Raw genomic sequence first — 24,315 nt, 5'->3', positions numbered from 1 at the left:
ATCCATTTGATTTTTCTGTAGTTATAGTACCTACTATATACCAAATCATTTATATTAATTACCACATTTAATAGAAAGAAAAAACTAGAAATTGAGATATCAAACAATGTCTCTCTAATTTTTTCCACAAATTGGTTTTTGTTTTGTTTTGTTTTTTGCACCAGGGATTGAACTCAGGGGCATTCAACCACTGAATCACATCCCCAGCCCTATTTTGAATTTTATTTAGAACAGTATCTCCTTGGGTTGCTTAGCACATATTTTTTGCTGAGGCTCGCATTGAACTTGCGATCCTCCTGTCTCAGCCTCCCAAGCATCTGGAATAACAGACATGGGCCACCGCCCTGGGCTACAATATTACTTATTAATAAGCTTAATTTAACATTAGTCTTAGACCTGAAGGCTGACTAAAGATTCAGAAATTTAAAACTATAATAACATCATGCCCCTATGATTTGTAGCCTAAAAAGACTTCACAATAGTAGAGTCTAAGACATTCATAATTAGAATTTCATTGGACTAAGAACAATTTTACATTTTTAACCTTATATAAATTTTGGGTATAATAATAAATTATGGGGTTCATAGAAGTAATACAGATTTTTTTCAAATTTTAATCATGAGATATTCAGATTTTAACTAAAATACAAGGCCAACATTTTTTTTACATAATAATTAATTGGATAAAGACATGTAGTTTTTATAAAGCAAAATTAAATTACTTGTATTTGGATAAGGTGTTTTCTTTTTAGTATAAATGAATCTCTGTAAGATATATAAAACATTCATGACCCATTATTCTCTAAAGTTTCCCAAGAGAAATTAAAAATGAAGGGAAAAGAAAGAAAAAAATGAGAGGAAAGTGGCTTCAAATATAATCATCACCATAAAAAAAGCCAATTATCCTCCACTCTCTAAGGAATGGAAAGCCAGGACAGAGGAAGGACCATTATATCATTTCCCAGCCCTGGACTCACACTTACACACACCTGCACACACACACTGTGAGGTAGGCATGCATGTCCTCACACACACACACACACACACACACACATGCACACACCATTACACAGGTGCATGATAAAGAAAGCAGGAAGCCTCCTCTTTTAAATAAATCACCTTTCTTCTGGAAGGACAATGCAGATGATCTCCTCCTGATGTTTTCTTCCCTTTTTTATTTTAATGTACATCTCCGAGAGATAATCATGTCTGTGTCAGAAATTTCTCAACGCGGTCTTTACAATTTCAGTTTGACCACAGTGGAATCATGATAGTTAGAGAGATATGCACTTCAAGCTCTAAGGGAGCAGATGTTTGTGCCAAAGGGCCACACGTGGGGAAGATCCCGAGAAAAATGTTATAATTATATTGTACTATACTAAGAATGGGCAAATTCTTGTGCAACTTCCTCTCTCTAGAACATGGTCACAGACCAGTCATCCCCAACAGTGCGCAGAAGAAACGGAACCAAATATTTGTTCTGATTTAGATCTAGAATGCCCCCCAAAAGCTCAAGTGTTAAAGCTTGGTTCCCAATGTGGCAATGTCCAGAGGTCAAGCTTTTCAAAAGTGATTGTTTCATGAATGTTCTAACCTCATCAGTAGATTGATCCATTTGATGGATTAATGATTTGAATGGAGTACTGGAAGGAGGTAGAAACTGTAGGCAGGTGAGCCTGTTGGAGGAAGTAGGTCACACAGCAGATGTGTTAGTATCCAGGCAGTTTTTCACCAGGGATAACAAATTTTGGCATAGCAATTAGACAGACGAAAGAAATTAAAGGGATATGTATAGGAAAAGAAGAACTTAAATTAGCACTATTTGCTAACAATATGATTCTATACCTAGAAGACCCCCAAAAAAAACTCCACCAGAAAACTTCTAGAACTATTAAATGAATTCAGCAAAATAGCAGGATATAAAATCAACACCCATAAATCAAAGGCATTTCTGTAGATCAGTGACAAATCCTCAGAAAGGGAAATGAGGAAAACTACCTCATTCACAATAACCTCAAAATAAATAAATAAATAGGTAGATAGATAGATAAATAAGATACTTGGGAATCAACTTAACATAAGAGGTGAACGATCTATACAATGAAAACTACAGAACCCTAAAGAGAGAAATCAAAGGAGACCTTAGAAGATGGAAAGATTTACCTTGCTCTTGGATAGGCAGAATTAATTTTATCAAAATGACCATACTACCAAAAGCAACTATATAGATTTAATGCAATTTCGATCAAAATCCCAATGGCATTCCTCATAGAAATAGAAAAAGCAATCAGGAAATTCATCTGAAAAAATAAGAGACCCAGAATAGCTAAAGCAATCCTTAGCAGGAAGAATGAAGCAGGTGGCATCGCTATACCAGACCTTAAACTATACTACAGAGAAATAGTAACAAAAACAGCATGGTATTGGCACCAAAACAGACTGGTAGACCAATGGTACAGAATAGAAGACACAGAGACGAGCCCACAAAAAAACAATTATCTTATATTATACAAAGGTGCTAAAAACATGCACTGGAGAAAAGATAGCCTCTTCAACAAATGGTGCTGGAAAAAATGGAAATCCATATGCAAAAAAATTAAATTAAATTCCTATCTCTCACCATGCACAGAACTTAACACAAAATGGATCAAGGACCTAGGAATTAAACCAGAGACTTTGCATCTAAGAGAAGAAAAAGTAGGCCCTAATCTTCATCATGTAGAATTAGGCCCCAATTTCCTAATAAGACTCTTACAGCACAAGAATTAAAACCAAGAATCAATAAATGGGATAGAATCAAACTAAAAAGTTTCTTCTCAGCAAAAGAAACAATCTATGAGGTGAACAGAGAGCCTGGGAGCAAATTTTTACCCCTCACATGTCAGATAGATTGCTAATCTCTAGGGTATATAAAGAACTCAAAAAGCTAAGCACCAAAATAACAAATAACCCAATCAATAAATGGGCCAAGGACCTGAACAGACACTTCTCAGATGAGGATATACAATCAATCAACAAATACATGAAAAAATGCTCATCATCTCTAGCAATCAGAGAAATGCAAATAAAAACTACTCTAAGATATCATCTCACTCCTGTCAGAATGGAGCTATTATGAAGACAAACAACAATAAGTGTCGGCGAGGATGTGGGGAAAAAGGTACACTCAAACACTGCTGGTGGGACTGCAAATTGGTACAGCCAATATGGAAAGCAGTATGGAGATTCCTTGGAAATCTGGGAATGGAACCATCATTTGACCCAGCTATCCCTCTCCTTGGACTATACACAAAGGACTTAAAAACAGCATACTACAGGGACACAGCCACATCAGTGTTTATAGTAGCACAGTTCACAATAGCTAAACTGTGGAGCCAACCTAGATGCCCTTCAATAGATGAATGGATAAAAAAAAAATGTGGCATATACACACAATGCAATTTTACTTAGTATTAAAAGAAAATAAAATCATGGCATTTGCAGGTTGGAGAAGACAATGCTAAGTGAAGTCAGCCAACCCTAAATAAACAAATGCTGAATGTTTTCTCTGATTTAAGGAGGCTGACTCATAATGGAGTAGGGAAGAGGAGCATGGGAGGATTAGATGAATTCTAGATAGGGAAGAGGGATGGGAGGAAAAGGCAGGGGGCAGGGGATTAGCATGGGCAGTGGAATGTGATGGACATCATTATCCAAAGTACATGAATGAAGACTCAAAATGGGGGTCAATATATTTTATATACAAACAGAAATATGAAAAATTGTGGTATATATGTGTAATAAGAATTGTAATGCAAAAAACAAAACAAAGTACATGTATAAAGACATAAATTGGCACGAATATACTCTATATACAAATACATGAAAAGTTGTACTATATGTGTAATAAGAATTGTAATGCATTCCGCTGTCGTGTATTTTAAAAAATAAAATCAATAAAACTAAAAAAAATTGATCAGACAAGGAGAATTTTCTGAAAATTATTACTTATTCCTAGGAGACAATATAAATGTATTTGAAATACACTCAGCAAAGCAAATGAGATGTAAGTAGGGTCTCCTCTATCTTATAGGTGGAGAAGTTCCTGAGTAGAAGGGTGTGCCCTCGGCAACCCTATCTTGTCTCTGGCTCCTTGCTCCTCCCCCTACCTCAATCCCCTTCCTGACTATCATGAACTGAGTAGCTTTCTGGTGCCATCAACATCTGCCATGATGTTCTGCCTGACCTCAGGCCCAAAGCAAGGGAGCCAGCCAATTATGGACTAATTGAAACCATGAAAAAAATATGCCTTTCTTTCTCTAAGCTGTTTTTTTCAGGTATTTTGGTCACAGAGATGGAAAGCTAATACTAGATTTCTCTACAATGTGAAGATAAGACTGAAGAACATACTTTCAAGCTATTGAACAGACAGCCAAAGCCAAAGTTTGTCCAGAGAACCTCAGTCTGATGCAACCTGAATTCAGGGGCCTGCAGCAGTCTGAAAGATGGACAGACAGAGCCTGAGCCTGCCCCTCCCTCTAGAGCACCTTCCTCACAGAAGATGAGGAGGGTGGATGGTGAGACACAGCAGATGTGTTAGTATCCAGGCAGTTTTTCATCAGGGATAACAAATTTAAAAATTAATCAGATAAGGAGAAGTTTCCTTATTCCTAGGAGACAATATAAATTTATGTGAAATAAACTCAGTAAAACAAATGGGATGTAAGTAGGGTCCTCTCTGTCTCACAGGTGGAGAGGTTCATGAGTAGAAGGCTCATGAGCGAGCCCCCAACTAGTGCCCTCTGCTGACTTCAGAATATCAGCCTTAACATCATGGGGACCTTTAGTGAATCTCAAACTTTAAGGGCTGTTGACTGCTGACTTCCCAAGATATCACCAGAAGAAAAATTGTTGCTCAAACCCAGCTAAGTTTATTAAGCTAACTGCAGTAAGAGAAGACACTTGAGAGTGAGTCTTGGTAGTAAATTGGAGGGTTGAAGTCAGGGAAGGATATTTATAGCATTTGAAGGTCTGGGTTAGGTAACATTCTGCAAAGCAAGAATCTGTTTGGGACTGAGAAAAGTTTCTGTCATCACATATTTGAATGAGTGGATGTAATGAGAAGAGGGTCTTACAGGCTATTGATGAATAAGCTACTAGTCTTGATAAATAAGCAATTTGACTTGTTTAGTCTTATCTTCCAGGAGTAGTTATTTCCTGAGGCAAGTGGCTAAGCTATTTTTACCTGGCTTCAATATCATTTCCCTTGCTTACTCTTGGAATTGCTTAGCACAGGGACCAAACTCTGTTGGTTTGGTTTTCATAATATGCACCAAGGTAGAGGTTACAAGTGTAGGACTTGGAGGTTGCTATATTTGGATCTAGAAAGTCCCCCAAATGTCCATGTGGTAAAGACTCAGTCCCCAGCCTGGCACAATACCTGGCTATAAATACTTTAGGAGGGGGGGGCCTACAAGGAAGTCCTCAGGTCATTGCAAGCATGCCTCCAAGGGGACAGTGAGACCTGAGTACCTACCTGTTTCTCTCTTTCACTTCCCAGCTGGTATGAGATGAATGTTTTCTCTTCCAGGTGCTCAGGCTGTGATGCACTGTGCCGCTACAGGCCCAAAGCAACAGCAGCAGCTGATCAGGACTGAAACCTAAAACTCTGAGCCCATATAACCTCTTTATCTTTATAAGTTGATTATCTCAGTGTTTATGGTTTTGACATGAGGTCAGAACTCCTGTGTTAATACAGGAATATTCATAAATGAAATGAATGTATTATGAACCACAATCTAATCAGTCCATCCTAGTTTGATTGGACTGGCTGGCTGGGTGATAACTTTAGGCAGGAGGGGCTTAGCAGGGGGTTGTGGGTCACTGAGGGCACATCTGGATATTCTTCTCCCAAGTGGCACCTCCCCTCCCTGCTTCCTGGCTGACCTAAACAATAGAACAGCACTCCTCTACCATGCCCTTCCACCCTGAAGTTCTATCTCAACTGGGGCCCAGGGCAATGGGGTTGGCCTACTATGGACTGAACTTCAGGAACAGTGAGTCAAAATAAACTTTCCCACCTTTAAGATTTTCTTGTCAGGTCTCTTGGTCACAACAAGTCAACACAAAGTTGCCTAACACACTTAGGTATCTGTTATAGTGAAGGAAAGATGATTAACACACATGTGTTCTGCATATTTTCAAATCTCAGCTCCTTAGTTTATAAGTTGAATGACTAGAATTACCCATTCTTAATCTCGGAATTACCTGAATTAATCTGCTGGATTACCTATTCTTAATCTCTCTTTTCTCAACTGCTAAATTATAACAAATATTTATTAACCTATTCCCACTTTAATTGTAGCATATATGTATTGGCAGCTCCAGATACTCTTTTAAATATTTGTTTTAATACTTTACAATAGCATAATGAAGAAAACACACTGACTCTTTTCGTAAAATGACGAAAAAAAAGGAGCGATGAGGTGCAAAAACTTTTCCAACATGACAGCAAGAAATAGTAGGAATCATGATTTGGGATCTGGACAATTTCAGAGATTTCACAGCTAATCACTGTGCTAGAATGTTTCCTGCAGGTTCCTTGGGAAGATTCAATAAACTATTTCATGTACAACACTTAGTCCCTAGCACATACTGAATGATCAATGTTTGTTGCTACCATTGAACTGTTAAGAGTAGAAGTAGAGTTAAGAAAAGTGGGACATAGAGAATGTAATTTTTCATATTTAGGGATTTATGAAGGTGCAAAATGGAAAGGTCTTGATTTTTCTGCGAAAGAGAAAAAAAAACATTTCCCTTGTAAAATAAAAACTGGTAGCATGCAATATATTAGAATTCATTCTCATTGCACCAAATGGTCAGAGATTACAAGACTCAACAGGATGCACCATTCTGCTGCTTCTTACCTGAGAAACAGGAAAGTACCAGTCTTCTAAGCTGGGGTGTACCAGTGCATTATCTCCATGTTTAACTCTTGGTTCTAAACTATGCCTCCCAAGCAGTCTGAAGACCTACTGGGTGGAGAAGTGAGTAAATGCCTTCCCTGTTAAGGATGTTCCACCCAAAGCCACAGGTCTCAGACATCAATAGGGCTCTTGTGATCCTATAGAGGATATCTGTGACTCCATGGTGGAAAAATACGCTCAAATAATAATAGTGAGCAGATATCTAGTGACTGCAGTATAAAGTGTCCTCTGCAATGGTCTGTGTCTACTAACCCATGTAGAGTTCACCCAACCCTACGAGGTAGGAACTGTTCTTGTATCTACCACTGTTAAAAAAAAAAAAAAAAAAAGAATTAACAAAGATACAATGAATTTAAGTTACTTACCTTGAGTCAGACATGTAAAATACAGAGTTTGTGATGACTTTGGGATGCTTCTATCAGAACTGGGCACAGCTCAACCACCCTCCTGCTAGTATGGCTTCATCCTCTATCAAAGAAGCCAACTTCCTGTCGGCCATGCCCTACATTAGCCAAAAGAGCAGGAAAAGGATGGCAGCCTGTCTGCTTCTGTTTGTTCTGAGAATAGGGAAGCCACATTGAAGCAGAGTCTTAAATATATAGTTAGGAGTGACAAAATTTGAAACAGATGTTCACAGAAAGAAAAGAGAAAGGCACCATTATAATTACACTTGGCAAGGCTTTTTAAGTGGCATATGTTCCGTTAAATATAGAGGGGTTTGCTGCAAGCCATGAGGACAAAGCTCAACCAGGGATCAGAAAGTTTCCCCATCAAGGAAGATTTAAAGTGGTGGGGAAAGCTACCAGGAACAATTTTGACCTAGTAGAAGTGAAAGTACTAGTAAAAATAAACCAGAGGAAAAGCAAGCTAGAGGAATAGAGCTGGCATATGGAAAGTATAAGATGATTGACGGATGGTGAATCTCTGAATCATTGCTCTGAGCAGGAATTTCTTCATCAAACGATTAATCATCTTCTTTAAAAACAAAACAAAATGGGGGTGGTGGGGTGGTGGCAGGTTCCTGTCCCTAATAGGTGACAGGTATATCAGAGTGGAACATAAAGTAGGTGGGATTGTGACTGGGAAGAAGAAAAGCAGGATGAGCTGAAGAATCTTTCCAAAATCTGGTCTGGTTGGGCTTGTGGAAATCTGGTGAATAATGAGAAGAAATGGAATTTGTTGCTACCTCTCTCCAGATGTGTAGATAAACCTTCTTTGGGATAGAAGCTGAGCCTTGGACTGGTGTCAGCTGGAACCCAGGCTTCAGAGCGGGAAGGAATCTATTCTATCCAGAGGAGGGAAAAGGGAGAGAAATTTGACTTCGGTGCAGACTCCAGAGGCAGGAAGAAGAAACTCCAAAGAAGGGATCAGAAAAGCAGCCCTGGTGGCCATAGCTAGGAGGTAACTTTACTATGGGGGTTGTTACATTGTTCCCACACAGGGCCTGAAGTGACACCTCTACCATCCTTGGTGAGAAATCCTCAGAAGGTATTTCAGTTCTCACTCCAGCAAACCCTTCTGGTCCCCTGACACACTCCAGGGTCCAAGTGCTCTTGGAAATTTCTGTGAGTGCTTGGACACACTTCTGATCCAGGCTATCTGGGAAGCAGGGCAGTCCACTCATCCTGCATGGGACCCTGAGCCAGGGGATAAAGGCCCTGTCATGAACAATTCCTGGAGACACTCTGTACATTTTGCAGAAGTCCTGCCAGAATGGAGCCTTGTTGTCTATGGTAGTGGCCTTGATAAAAAGCCATTTGATTTTTCCTCCTTTTGTGACTCAAGCTCCTGCTCCCTAACCCAAGCTTCCTGAGATCACCTCCCAGATGAATTCCCTGTGTTGAATTCTTGCCTCAGGAACCTTTGAGAAATCAACACTAAGACAGTCACCGTTGTGTTTGTGTGAAACAAATCTTCACTTCATGAGCAGAGCGCTGTGTCTTGTGTTCAGCCTGATAAAAACAAACCAATGGAAGCAGAGTCTCATGGGGAAGAGGACCCTGTTATCTGAGTGACTCTGGAACTTTTGCTGTCAAAGATCACAGTTTCCCGACTAGGTATATAGCTCGGTGGCAGAGTTCATGTTTAGCAAGTGCAAGGCCCTGGCTTCTGTTTTAGTCAGCTTTTATTGCCACTGTGAGTGAAGGACCCGACCAGAACAATTTTAGAGGAGGAAAAGTTTGTTTAAAGGTTCATGGTTTCAGAGGTCTCAATCCATAGACAGCTGGCTCTATTCCTTAGGGCTCCAGGTGAGGCAAGAACAACATGGTGGCAAAGTGTGGCAGAGGGAAGCAGTTCACATGGTGATCAGAGAGCAGAAAGAGAGACCCTACTCACCAGATAAAAATATGTATCCTGAAGCCAAACCCCTATTTCCTACCTCCTTCAGCCACATCCTACCACTTCAGTTACCTACTGTTATGCCAGATTCATGGGACCCCAATAGACCTCTAGGAGCCGAATCCCATGCAATCACATAAGAGTCTTTATTGCAAGCTCGAGCCTGGACTCACAACCGTTCCCGATGCAGCGGTCCCAGGGAGTGAGTCCCGGACCTTTGTCCAGTGAGATTTTATAGGTTTTGGGGGGATACTCTATGCGTCACAACATCACACAGCAAATCATTCCATACCGCGGGAAAGTCAAACAACACCTCTTAACATTGATTAGCACATTCACTGGTGGGAACAAGTTGGGTAGGGGTGATTGGTTAGTACAAGAGGGGGATTCCTTTGAACTGATTGGTTTAGGCCATGAGGGGTGTACATGCTAAACTACATGGTTTCCTAACATGTTATCAACCACCATAAACTACTTGGGGGTCATCTGGCATTCCAGGTATTTTCCCTGTCTCATGCTGATTGGAGGTTGCTAGGGGGGTTGCTATGGTCCTCACCTAGCCTAACTGAGTCAGGGACACCTGGCGCCTCAGACCTCTCCTATTATTTACAGGCAAACAACTCAGCAGGGTGGGTATGTGCTTAGGAGTGCTCTGTGGGTTTTTCCAAGGACAAGGGTCATGCCCCCTTCCTTGGACAGGCTTGCTCTGAGGTAGAGGCTGGTTTCTCAAAAATGAAGTCACATTAGTTTTTCATTACCACTCAGTTAATCCCTATCAGGGATTAATTCACGGATTAGGTTAAGCCCATAACCGAATCTTTTCTCCTCCATACCTTCTTGCATTTCTCACACATGAGCTTCTGGGGGACACCTCCCATCCAAACCATAACAACTGTAGATCCCTGTTTTCTGCTCCCTTAGCTTTTCTGTCTTTCATTTTCACCACTTTTCCCTCAGAACATCTAGCTGGCTCATTTCCCTATGTCCTACTAGTTATGAAACTAACTACATCAACAGTCCCATTACAAATTGGGCACATGACTCAAATAAAGATATTGCAAAGGGAGACAAACAAATTCCCAATAAACAGAAAAAAATCTTAGCATCATTAGTCATCAGAGAAAAGGAAATCACAAGGGAAAACCAGTAAAATTCAATAGAGTGGTAAAACTGAAAAATGATAACAGCATTTATTTCTGATCGGGTGTGGAGCAACTGTTAGAGGCAAGGCAAAGTGGAATAACTACTTTGGAATCGAGTTTGGCAGTTTTATACAAAACTAGACAAGTGTTTATTGTTCAGCAATGCCTTTCAAGAAATCTTCCCCAAGAGGTATGAAAGCATATGACCATGAAAAGACTTGAATGCAAATGTTTATAACAGCTTTATTCTTAGTACACAAAAGTGAAAGTGCAGGCAGTAAGAGAACAGAAAGTAACAAACTACAGCATACATGTGGCTACTCAGTAACAAATGGGACCACACACTACTACATACAACCATAGACCGATATGATGTAAACAACATGCTGAACAAAAAGAGGCCTGTGGAAAAACATGACATTCCATTTTTTTTGCAGCCAGGGAACACACAAAACTAATCTACACTGTTGGGAAAATGAAAAATAACTATTGCCTTGTTGTAGGTGTGCCATTAAACTAGACAAGGGTAAAAGAACTTTCCAATGTGAAGAAAAAGTTACGTTACCTCATTGGGGTTTTGAGTTACAGTTTTATACATCAACCTCCACAGAATGGTGCATTTAAGATTTGGGCATTTTATTCTATGTAAATTTTACCTGAGAGAGAAAGAAAAAAGAAAAAGAACAAATGAAGACCTCTAACTATTGACATGTGTGATTAAGTATTTAGTGGGAAAGTCCAATGTCTGCAACTTAACCATGAATCACATTAGAAATGGACTGATGTGTATTTAGAGAAATGATAAAGGAAGAATGGTGGAATGTGAATTGTAGGATCTTTTAACTTTTTGATAGGTTTGAAACTTTTCATAATCTGGTGCTCAAAATATCAGGAATGGAGACAAATGCTTTTATTGTGAAAATGCTTTAGCTCTTTCTCTCTGTTAACACCATAATATTTTAATTTTTAATCCTTTCAACATTGAATGGATGAACACAACTACCCTCGTTATCCTCAGAAGAGAAAAATGAATATCTAGAGTGATTAAATTTATTTTACCAAGCTCAAATGGCAGAAAAGGAAAGGGTACAATCACTTGGAAACCAGTTTGGCAGTTTTTATATAAAACTATATACATATTGACAACAGTTAAATTCATGAAGTCTTCTCAAAGGAATTGAAAACATACATCCACTAAAAGACTTATTCAAGAAGGCTCATAGCAGCTTTATTTTTCCAAGTCATTCTGACTCCAGAGTTTATGCTCTTTTCTGTTATGATATACTAGTGGGAAAAAAAAAATGGACTACAGTGTCTCTCATTCAGGTGGCCAACCAGATCAGTATTTATGAAAGAACATATTTTTCTTTGCCTCTCTTGACTCTGAATGTCTCCAGGGGTGCTAGGACACGAGGCTAAGGGTGAAGAATCAGAGCCAAAGAGATGAGATGCCATCCACGAGCCTTGAAGAATGAGAAGGGCAAGCCAGCAGCACACCTCCCCCACAGTCAAGGAAGCTAAGGCAGGGCAAAGGTTGGCAGCAGGGCACTGGGAAAACCTGCCCACGACTCCACACACACAGGCCAGCAGAGTAATGGGTCCCTGAGACCAGACACAGAGCAATCCAAGGGGATATTAAATCCAGACCCACATTCTTTAGGCAATCTAAAGTCTAATATGAGAAACTGGGACAGAAAACTGGACTTACAACTATAGGGCCTAGGTTTTTGTTTGTTTTGCTTTTGCTTTTAAGAGACTTTATTGTTTATAGTTGTTTTCAGTTCACAACAAAATGGAGCAAAAAAGTACAGAGAATTTGATTTCTGCCACTTCAGCACAGCCTTCCCTATGATCAAAGTCCCTCACCAGAGTGAGTAATAAACCTCCATTGACACATCAGTACCACTCAGTCCATGGTTTGCATTAAGGTTCTCTCTTGGTGCTGAACATTTTAGGAGGTCTGACAAATGTGCAATGACAGGTAGCCCCAGTTACTGTAGCACACATAGTGATTTCACTGTCCTAAAACGTCTCTGTGCACCACCTCCAGGCTTCCCTCCCATCAAACTGTTGGCAACCACTAATCTTTTTACTGTCTGCATAGTTTTTTTCTTTTCCAGAACGTCATATAGTTGTGCTCATACAAGATTTGATCTTGGTACTGGGGTTGTGGCTCAGTGGTAAAGAACTTGCCTAGCATGTGTGAGATACTGGGTTCAATCCTCAGCACCACATACAAATCAATAAAGGTCCATCAACAACTAAAAAATATTTTTTTTTTAAAAAAAGATTTGATCTTGTCATATTGGCCTCTTTTTATACAATTAGGCTTTCTCCATGTCCTTTCAAGGTTTGCTAACTCATTTCTTTTGAATATTGAAATAATATCCCATTATCTGAATGTATCAGTTTATCCATTCACCGACTACCCTGGTTGCTTCTAAGTTTTGGCATTTTTGAATAACGCTGCTATAAATACCCATGTGTTTTTTTTTTTTTTAAATGTGGACACAAGTTTTTTAGGCATTTGGATAAACATCAAGGAATATAATCACTGGGTCTAATGATCAGAGTATATTCAATTTGTGAGAAACCTCCAAAAGATCTTTCAAAGGGGCTATTCCATTTTGCATTTCCACCAGCAGTGGATAAGATTTCCTGTTGCTTTACATTCTCACCAGCATTTAGTGTGGTTGGTGTTTAGATTTTAACCTTTCTAATAGGTATGAGATAAGAATTTGGGGATAAAGGGAGAAATATTGAGTCACAAAGGAAGTGTGCATAAACCATTGAAATACCCCCAGGAACATCTGCAATCCTGACTGAGATGCCCTTAGTTCATGCACTTGACCCATGCCCTTTACCATGAGGGCAATGTGTAAGTTCAGAGAAAACTGGCACAAAAATGTATAGCTCCACTGTGCCTCCACCTCTCGCGCCGCCCCTAGAAACTGTCCCTTTATAAATATTAACACCCCATACTAAAAGGTTGCTGTCTCTCCCTCTGTGACCTGCATTTTTCCTCCAAGCAACTCACTTGAGATTGCCCCCATTCTCCCTTGAATATATATTTGCTTTCTTTCTCTTTTTTTTTAAAGAGAGAGGGGGGGGATTTTAATATTTATTTTTTAGTTATCGGCAGACACAACATCTTTGTTTGTATGTGGTGCTGAGGATCGAACCCGGGCCGCACGCATGCCAGGCAAGCACACTACTGCTTGAGCCACATCTCCAGCCCTATATATGCTTTCTTAAATAAACCTTGGTCTATGCCTTTGATTGGTGTGTGATGAAATTCTTTCCTGTCACATAAGTAAAAAACCCCACTGGCCCAGTATCAATTTCCCCCTTCTTTCAGGGAATTCCTCAACCCTTATTCTGTGACAGCTCTTCTCCTACAACAGGTGTGTCTCATTGTTGTTTTAATTTGTAAATCCTTAAGTGTATATTTTGAACATCTTTTCATATGCTTCCTTGCCATCTGCATATCTTCTTTGGTGAAGTGTCTGTTCCAATCTTTGATCTTGTACCCACTTTTTAGTTGAGTTGTCCTTTTTCTTATTGTTGAGGTTGAAGAATTCTGTGTATTTTGGATAACACTCCTCTATTAGATATGGATTTGCAAATAGGTTCTCTCATTGTGTGGATTGTCTTTTCACTCATTTCGGTGTCTTTCACAGAGCAGGAGATTTCACTTTAATAAAGTTCAGTTTATCAATTGTTTCTTTTATCAATCATGCCTTTGATGCTGTACCTAAAAATGTCCCACCATTCCTGAAGTCAGCTAGGTTTTCTCCACAGGGCCTAGTGTTATAGGACTGGAGCCTTCTGGGAAACTGAGGCAGCCCAAAGACCCTCTTCAAACCCCAATTCTTGCAATCAAGTCAGAAAGATTTCAGAAATGAATTTATTGAAGAGATAGGAAAAAAGAAAGGGGATACTCTCAAGGGATAAAGTGGGTCCTCTCAGAGAGGAGAGGGACAATGTGCCTCTCCTACTCTCCAGGTTTATCTGGGAATCCCAAAGAAGTTTCTAGAGAGTCCTGTCTAGGTCCATTTCTTGACTTTTGACTAATAGCAAGATGACGTCAGAATTTCAAGTCCCCATTGCCATGAAAACTGTAGGTCACCTGTGTCTATGCTGATTGGTTCTAATTAGATTCTTAACCATAGATTCTTATTGATTCTATGGTTAGGAGGGACTATTCTTACCTCCCTGAGTTTCAAGATTTGGTCTATGAAAATGGTCTCAAAAATCTCCCCCTTCAGGGTTACCTGGGTTCCTCCCATTGACATTTTCTCAGGCCTGCATTTCTCTTGCAGATAACAAGTAGTTTACTGAAGAATGTGACATAGCCTCTCCACTTAGGCCAGGCAGAGCTGCAAGTAAACTGCTTCTTGGAAAAAAAAAAGCATATGCGGGTCAGCACAGTGGGCTCATGTTATAGTGTTATTCCCTTAACCCTGTGTTCCCACCATTTGCATCTGTCTCTCCCCTAACACTTGTTCTGACAACAAGTTTCCCCAATACACCCAGTCCTCAACACCACTGAAACTCTCTGGTATTGTAATTCAGACACACGTCCGTGGTTTTAGTGAAGCTTAGTAAGGTAATAACTATGAAGAGTCTCCGTACAGACCCTCATCGTTATACAAAATACATATATGATGGTGTGAGGGGGGAGGGAAAAAAAAGAGAAGTGTGTCACAGTAGATTGGGTAGAGAGAGGTGATGGGAGGGGAGAAGAGGGGAGGGGAGATAGGAAGGGCAGCAGAATACAATAGACACTAGTATTGCTGTATGTATATACGTGGCTGTATAACCAATGTGCTCCTGCAATCTGTACACGTGGAAAAGTGAGAATTCATACCCCATTTGAATCAAATATATGATATGTCAAGATCATTGTATTGTCATGAGCAACTAATAAAAATAAGAGTCTCCGTACATTAAAGAAACATTAATATTTATGGCTTTTGAATTCAATGGGGATATGATCACGAAAGTAAAAAGCAGCAACCCACACTAAGGAGAGTCAACCCTTGAACAGCTTCCACTTCACCCTGTTTTCAGCATGGCATGAGAAAATTCTAGCTGATGCTAATTAGGGACTTCTGTCCCAAACAGGGATATCTGTCCTTACCAACTGAGAAGCCCTGGCATAAATTAGTCTTTCCTGCTTCCGTTTCCTCTTCTGTAGTGAAGAACATAATAGTCTTTAGTGCTTGGAGTGATCATAAGAAGTGAATTAACACAGAAAAGAGATCCTGCAGAAGAAGTCAGAGGTTATGGTAGTGCTGTTGCCTGCCAGCTGGAGACACTGAGCTAAAGGACTTAGAAGCTTCCATTAGGATTTCTGTCGCTCTCCAGTTCTATGTGTGTGTCTCATGTAGGCACAGTACGGAGCTGAAGTGTGTAGGGGACAAAGGTCAACTTGTGCTTTTTTTTTTTTTGTCGTATAAATAACTTACTGCATGAATAATACTTTCTTGTTCCCTATTTCTCTGATGAGTTTTGATTCTTTTATGTTTCTCTGTCTCCTCACACTCACTTACCTCTCCTCAACTGTTCTCCCATCTCTACCGAAGTCAAGTAAACTGAAATGAGCTTACATGAGTCCCTATTATTAACCGCCTGAGCTGGATCAATAGCCTTCAACAAAACAAGAACTTTCCCCACTTCTAAAATTTCTGTTTTTATATTCCCAGACCCATCACATTGGTTTATTGTCAAAAGAGTCAAGTTTGACTGGTTCTCAAGACCAACATCAATTTTCAATTTATACATGTGGAAAAAAGCAATATCACCAATTATAAAGCAGCGAAGTAGTCTTTAATTACAGAAAAAACACATACAACATACAGTGATTAAAAGTGTTGGTTTGAAATGGGACTTACTCAAACTAAAAAGTTTTTTCTCAGCAAAAGAAACAATAAGAGAGGTAAATAGGGAGCCTACATCCTGGGAACAAATTTTTACTCCTCACACTTCAGATAGAGCCCTAATATCCAGAGTATACAAAGAACTCAAAAAATTAGACAATAAGAGAACAAACAACCCAATCAACAAATGGGCCAAGGACCTGAACAGACACTTCTCAGAGGAGGACATACAGTCAATCAACAAGTACATGAAAAAATGCTCACCATCTCTAGCAGTCAGAGAAATGCAAATCAAAACCACCCTAAGATACCATCTCACTCCAGTTAGATTGGCAGCCATTATGAAGTCAAACAACAACAAGTGCTGGTGAGGATGTGGGGAAACGGGTACACTTGTACATTGCTGGTGGGACTGCAAATTGGTGCAGCCAATTTGGAAAGCAGTATGGAGATTTCTTGGAAAGCTGGGAATGGAGCCACCATTTGACCCAGCTATTCCCCTTCTCGGTCTATTCCCTAAAGACCTAAAAAGAGCATGCTACAGGGACACTGCTACTTTGATGTTCATAGCAGCTCAATTCACAATAGCAAGACTGTGGAACCAACCTAGATGCCCTTCAATAGATGAATGGATAAAAAAAAAATGTAGCATTTATACACAATGGAGTATTACTCTGCATTAAAAAATGACAAAATCATAGAATTTGCAGGGAAATGGATGGCATTAGAGCAGATTATGCTAAGTGAAGCTAGCCAATCCCTAAAAAACAAATGCCAAATGTCTTCTTTGATATAAGGAGAGTAACTAAGAACAGAGTAGGGACGAAGAGCAGGAGAAGAAGATTAACATTAAACAGGGATGAGAGGTGGGAGGGAAAGGGAGAGAGAAGGGAAATTGCATGGAAATGGAAGGAGACCCTCAGGGTTATACAAAAGTACATACAAGAGGAAGTGAGGGGAAAGGGAAAAATAATACAAGGGGGAGAAATGAATGACAGTAGAGGGGGTAGAGAAAGAAGAGGGGAGGGGAGGGGAGGGGAGGGGGGATAGTAGAGGATAGGAAAGGCAGCAGAACACAACAGACACTAGTATGGCAATATGTAAATCAATGGATGTGTAACTGATGTGATTCTGCAATCTGTATATGGGGTAAAAATGGGAGTTCATAACCCACTTGAATCAAAGTGTGAAATATGATATGTCAAGAACTATATAATGTTTTGAACAACCAACAATAAAAAATTTAAAAAAAAGTGTTGGTTTGAAACCCTGATGTTTTAGTTAGTTTTTCCTTCCTGTGACCAACATACCTGACATGAACAATGTAGAGGAGAAGTTGATTTGGGCTCATAGCTTTAGAGGTTCTATCCGCAGTCAATCAACTCCTTAGCTCTGGGCCGGAGGTGAGGCAAAACATCATGGCGGAAGGGCATGGTGGAGAAAAGGAGCTCAGGACATGACAGCCAGGTAGTAGAGAAAGCCAGATTTGCTCACCAGGGACAAAATATAAACCCCAAAGGCACAACCCCAGTGACCTAATTCTTCCAGCCACACACTATCTGCCTACAGTTATTACCCAGTTAATTCATATCGATGGATTCATCCACTGATTAGGTTACATCTAACCATTTCACCTCTGAAAATTCTTGCATTATCTCACACATGAGCTTTTGTGGGGGACACCTCATATCTAAACCATAACACCTGAAGATAATAATATGTGCCTCTTAGAGCTATTATGAAGATTAAATGAAATAACTACTTATAGTGCTTACTATACATACTGGCCTCATGAAATATGAACAAATGTTTTAAGTCAAATGATTTTAACTTTGAATTGTTGCTGTTGTCGCTATTTGAACTTCAGACAAGTACCAAAGCCTTCCTAAAAACCTTCAATTATTTAAAGTCCTTTAATTCATTAGATAAGTGTTACAATATAGGTAGTTTTGTTCTTAACTATTTCATGAGAGCTACAGTCATGTTCTGTCTTGTTTATGTGTCTGATTCATTTTATCTGTGAGCTGGTGTGCCCCTGAACTGGGATTTTGAGCCCCATTATCATGCATGACCAGGAAGAGATCAAAGTAGACTTTATTTTATTTCTGAAATTTAATACAAACTGACAGGCCATAAACAGTAATTTCTGCATCCTGTATCAGGTCCAAGAAGTACACCAACCCCACCCCCTGACCTCCTTCTGACCCATTGTTCTTTACCATTCCTCTGGGCACCAGAGGAAATTTACTGCCTAGCTCACACCCCGCTTTCCTTTTTGCTTTACCCTCCAAGATCAAATAAAAGTTGTCAGGCTTCCAGGTTCCCTTCAAAACATGTGCAATACTTGTTTGTCAGGAAGGAAGGAAAGGAAGAAGGAGAAGAGGAGAGAATAAAGGAAAAAGAGAGGGAAGGAGGGAGGGAGGGGTGTGATTTACATCTCTGAGAAGTAGCTGGTAGCTAGGACCATGACAGAATACAGAAAGGGGATTAGCTAAAGATGGCCCTGGATTTGGTGGGGTCAATTGTACCCTTAAAATGTATCTAATCATTTAACTATCAAATGATTGCTATATTATTCAGAAAAAGGAGCAACTTTTAGTCTTATCCTAGATCAAATTTTTGTTAATTGTGTGAGCTTAAACAAATTTTATTTGATAACCAGTAGTAGTAGGGATGAAAAGCTACTGTTATCTAATTGAAAAAACTCATTTGATAACTTAACGAAGAATTTTTTTTCAGAATTTAAAGTGTTAAAAACAATTTAATTTTTTTTTCTAAAAAAAGAATCTTGAATGTCTCCTAATCTACTGTAAAATTCACATCTTTGGTATTAAATTCAATGTCAAGTCTAGCATTCAAGTTTAATATTGAATTCAGTAAGGAATTAAGCATGACTGATGCTTTTGCATGAGGGAACTATGCATACTTCCTCAACATGTCCAAAATCCAGATATTCTTTCTTACTATTAGAAGAGTAATTAAAAGAGCAGAACTGTCAGGTTTAGCAAATAAAAAGATAGAACTGCTATGTTTTGAGATTCAAATTTAATTAGGGGTTCTATATTTTATCTGATAACCTTAAATAAAAGTGCAATTTAAAAATAAAGAAAATTTAAATGCTGAAAATCACATAGAACTAGGCTGGGCTGAGGCCAGTATCAGATTCATTGATTGCAGAAAATCAAGGTCTGAGACACACTCAATAATACTAGGCTCTGGTTCTGGGATCAAAGACATCCAGATAGAATTAGAGAAAATAGTTTTATTATTGACAATAGGTAACAGTTTAATGTCTATAATTAACTTGAAGTACCTATAGAAAGTGCCAGAAACCTATGAGAAAAACACCAGAAACAAAGTGTACAGATCAAGTCCAAATGACTAGGAAAAATGAATACTGGAGAAACACAAACGCGTAATCAAAATATTATTATAGCCATCAGGATGATATTCTCAAGTGCTCAGATAGAAAGGTGACAGCATTTTATTTAACTTTCCAGTGGTTTTCAGTGGGATTCAATGATTCTATACTCACCTGAGAATGTGTGTGTAAAGGATTATTTGAGAATAAAGAGGGATACTGCATTTTAACTTCAAAGCTGTGCTGAGTTCAGTTAGGGTATTGACCACCAGTAGATAGCACAGACTCCACAAGGTCAAAGTCTGGTCATTCACATGACTACCCCCACTCCAAACTCCAACCATAAATTCTGGGGAATCCCAAGGCACCCACACTTCTGGCTGACTGGCTACAAATCCAGGTGTTCCTACAAACTCCCTTTGGTTCAACAATTCCCCAGAATGACTCAAAGAACTTAAGGATACACTAAGGATTCCAGTTTTCATATAAAGGATACAACTTGAAAACAGAAATAAAAAGATACTTAAGACAAAGTCTTAGAGGGTCCCAAATGTTAAGTTTTCTTACCCTTTTCCTCCTGGAATTAGGCTACCTCTCCAGCCCAGAACAGAGATGTGTTCACAAACCAGGAAGCTTCACTGTGATTCAGTGCCCAGCGTTTTCACTGGGGTTTAATTAGGCAACAGGAAGTCCCAATACTCTTATCCGTGCTTGGTCATTCTGCTGACCAGCTCCCTTTTATGATTCACCATGAACTACCACATCAGCATAAAACTAGTTGTGATTCAAGAGGCTCATGATAACAAAGATACTATTATCACTCAGAAACTTAGATTTTAAAAGTTACATGCCAGAAACATGGAACAAATACTAAAAAAATATTATAAGTAGTAAGGGAATATAGAAAAAGATAGCAATACTTTGAAAAGGTAAAGTCCTCTAGTTCAGTGTTTTACAAATGTTGAGTCATGACGTATTTGAGTAGGAAAAAACAATGTGTTTCATTGGGAAATAGCATCAGTGCAATACAATATGATTTGATATAACAGATCAGAGTATGTTATGTGTAAACAGATGAATGGATGAATAGATAGAGTCACTTAGTCACACATACATAGACATTGCTATGATTTGTGTGGTTTATCCTCTTCAAAACATGTTGAAATGTAATCTTAATTATGAGATAATAAGAAGTGAGATATTTAATAGGTGGATTCTTTTTTTAAAAAATGTTCATAGCACTTTTTTTTTAATATTTATTTTTTAGTTTTCGGCAGACACAACATCTTTGTTTGTATGTGGTGCTGAGGATCAAACCCGGGCCGCACGCATGCCAGGCGAACGCACTACCACTTGAGCCACATCCCCAGCCCCATAATAGGTGGATTCTTAAAGGTTCTGCCCTCATGAATGGACTAAACCATTTGTGCAATTAGTGAATTATTGGGATACTGGGTTATCTTAAGTGTGAGTCTACTATAAAAGCCAGTTTGACTAAGTCTCTCTTGAGCTCTCTCTCACCAACTGATGTCCTGTTATGCCTTAGGACTCTATAGGGAAGTCAACCACCACCACCTTAATCTCTATCCAGAACAATGAGACAAAGTGGACCACTTTTAAAAAATAACTTATCCAGTCTACTATTGTATTATAAACAACACAAAAGGAACCAGTATACATACATACACTTGTATAAATATTTGCGATGTAAAATGAATTTTTAGCATGGGTTGGAGACAAAATATTTAAGACCAGTGCCCCAAGTGGAGATAACATTTCTAGATATTTTAAAGATCTCCTATGAGTTGTAGTTATCATAAAATGTTTTCTTTTGAGTATCAGCTACTATTAGACTTCAGCAAACATTTTTAAGTAACATACAAGCTATTTGAAAAATAACTCAGCTCATATGATTTATCAGGATTACTTCTCATGTTAAAGCAAATACTTACTTATACATTATTTATGCTACTTTTTTTTATACCATTCAGTGACCTAGATGAAATTTGCAATTCATTCTGTTCCATGGGAATAGTGGCAACTAAATCATCAGAATAAAAACCCTTCAGCCAGGAATTCTTCCAAGGAAGTGTTCCAGTTGAATAATGGTTCTGATGTCCTATATTCATTGAGTCCCTTTCACAATTGTCTGGTCTATGGAACATTCATTCATACATCTGATAGGTGTTTATTGTGTCAGATCCACGTTGTACACTGAGGATACAAAAGTGAAAAGGGCAGTTGTGGTTTCTTCCTGATGCAAGTGGCACCAAACGTGACATGAGCTGGGTGAAAGGCACCCCAAGAAAGAATTGGTTAAGCAGATCTCTGAAGATTGCCCAAACAGACCAGGAAGGGGTAGTTCTCAAGCCAAAGAAGTGAAAGAGCAGCTGTGTAACTGGAGGAGAGAGAGCAAGGTAAAAGGCAAGAACAGGTAAGGCCTGTGATGGGCAGCTGCCAGGTTTTGAAGAATTCAAAAGCCACATTTGGTATCCCAGACATTATGTGAAGATAAGTTCCTTTGGAGTGATTAGACCTTTCCATTTTCTAAATAGCTAGAAATTTACCTATTTAGAAATAGCTATTTTCTAAATAGCACTAGAGGGCAAGGTGTAGAATTCTGCAAAATTGCTATTGATCAGGAAATCTTCTTTTATGAACATTCATATTCCAGTGGTAATGGCCAAGAAGTCAGTGCTTTGGGGAAAGAATGGAAATTATTCAGTGAGACAGAATTGGAGGATGCCTGCAGTATGGTCGACTATACTAGAACTAATAGTCCAGGAGGACATTTAATTTTGGATGTGAACAAAGAAGCTAAAGAGCAGAAAAGAATGAGAATCGAATTACTTGTAAAAGCTATAGCAGTGGTCACTCTTTGTTTCAGAATTTGATGCTTTTCAATTGCTGTCTATAGAGTATATTATCCAAAATTTAGTTCCTTTTTCCATTTTAGCACAATATTATATTTAACACATGGCTGGTTTAATTAATTTAGGCTGAGGGATTGCAAATTCAAATGTCCTTTTATCACATCTGTTTTGCTTCAGCTATCATAATAGTATTTTTTTTAAGACCAATGTGTGGAATTGAATCAAACTGAATCATTTCTTAACACTATGAAAATAGAATCTAGTACTTGGAGGCAAGAATAGTAGGTCCCCACACTTCATTTAAAATTAAATTCTACTTTTAAAATCTCAGAGACTAATTTACATTCTTTTGCTTTCCTAAGTGGCTTTTTTTTTGGTGAATTTTCAGATTTAAAATAGACGGATTATTGTGCATTTTGCCCATATGCAGTCATTTATGTCATTATTCATATTCATTCTTTTCCATTTTTAAAATAGGCACTTATTTTCATTTTGCCTTTACTTTAAAAGTCAGAGGTAATTTTGTTCCTAGACAAATTCTACCTTCAAAATATACCATCTATAGATTTCTTTACTGAATATTTGGGACTCTTGATTTTAACTGTAGAAACCCCATTCACACTTTTTTAAATAAAGGAGATTTATTGGTTCACATGCCTAAAGCACATGGGTTTAAGGATGTTGGAAATTAAAAACATAATCTTTCAGGTAGCTATTGCTACCTTTTATTTCTGCTTCTTTCTGCAAATTGCACTCCTGCTCTGCAGCTGCAGACAGTATTCTTCATGTGGGAGAGGACCAAGAGTCTGCTCCTCATAACATATCTTCTGAGCTCTGTTCCAGGGAAAAAAGGGTAGCTTTACATAGATCAGTTATGAAAACTCTACCCAGGGAAGAGTTCTGTTTGGCCTGATTTCAGTCAAGTGACAATCTCCAATTCAATTACCATACTTGAGGTGGCAAGCCATAATTAGTGACTGCCTATAGAACCATGTGGATTGAGAAGCACTTTGGAGAAAAAAAGGAATTACATTATAAGCAGAAAAATAAAATATTAACTTCAACTACTGACTACATAAAATGTAAATAGGAACATACTTTGAAGAATAAAATTCATTATTTTAAATCATACACACACACACACACACACACACACACACACACACACACACACACATTCCTCCCTCAAAAACTCCCTTTAATATACCAGCGTATAGTGACATTTTTTTTTTTACATTTGTCTCTTTCACTGAATGGCAATTCCCCAAAGAACTAATTATATATTATTTGTATTGCTGATTAACAAATGCAGATTTGTATTGGTGCCTAACATTGTACCAGCACACAACAGATGCCTAAGTATTTATTGAACTGAGCAGATAGATGTATATGAAAATCATTTGTAGATAGCAAGAGAAACATAAGTAATCTTGGCCCATTCACAGCCACAACACTATAAAACCCACAAAACACACACACACACATACACTTTTGTTAACATCCAGGATTTTTAGTTGAAGAACAATGAGTAGTATGGAAAAATTCTTGGTTATCCAAAAAAGCTATTTATTATTCAACCCTTCTTCCTGGACACATAGCTAGACCACATTTCTCATACCCCTTTGAATTTTAGGTATGACCATGTGACCATTTTCTTAGAAAATGAATATGTGTCACTTATGAAGCTAGACTTTGGACTGCCTCCTTGCTATTCTGTCTACTGGAATTCAGATCAACCAAACCTCAACCATG

The sequence above is a fragment of the Marmota flaviventris genome, chromosome 15, assembly GCF_047511675.1.
Source record: "Marmota flaviventris isolate mMarFla1 chromosome 15, mMarFla1.hap1, whole genome shotgun sequence".
In the NCBI taxonomy this organism is placed as follows: Eukaryota; Metazoa; Chordata; class Mammalia; order Rodentia; family Sciuridae; genus Marmota; species Marmota flaviventris.
This window is presented reverse-complemented; position numbering follows the sequence as displayed.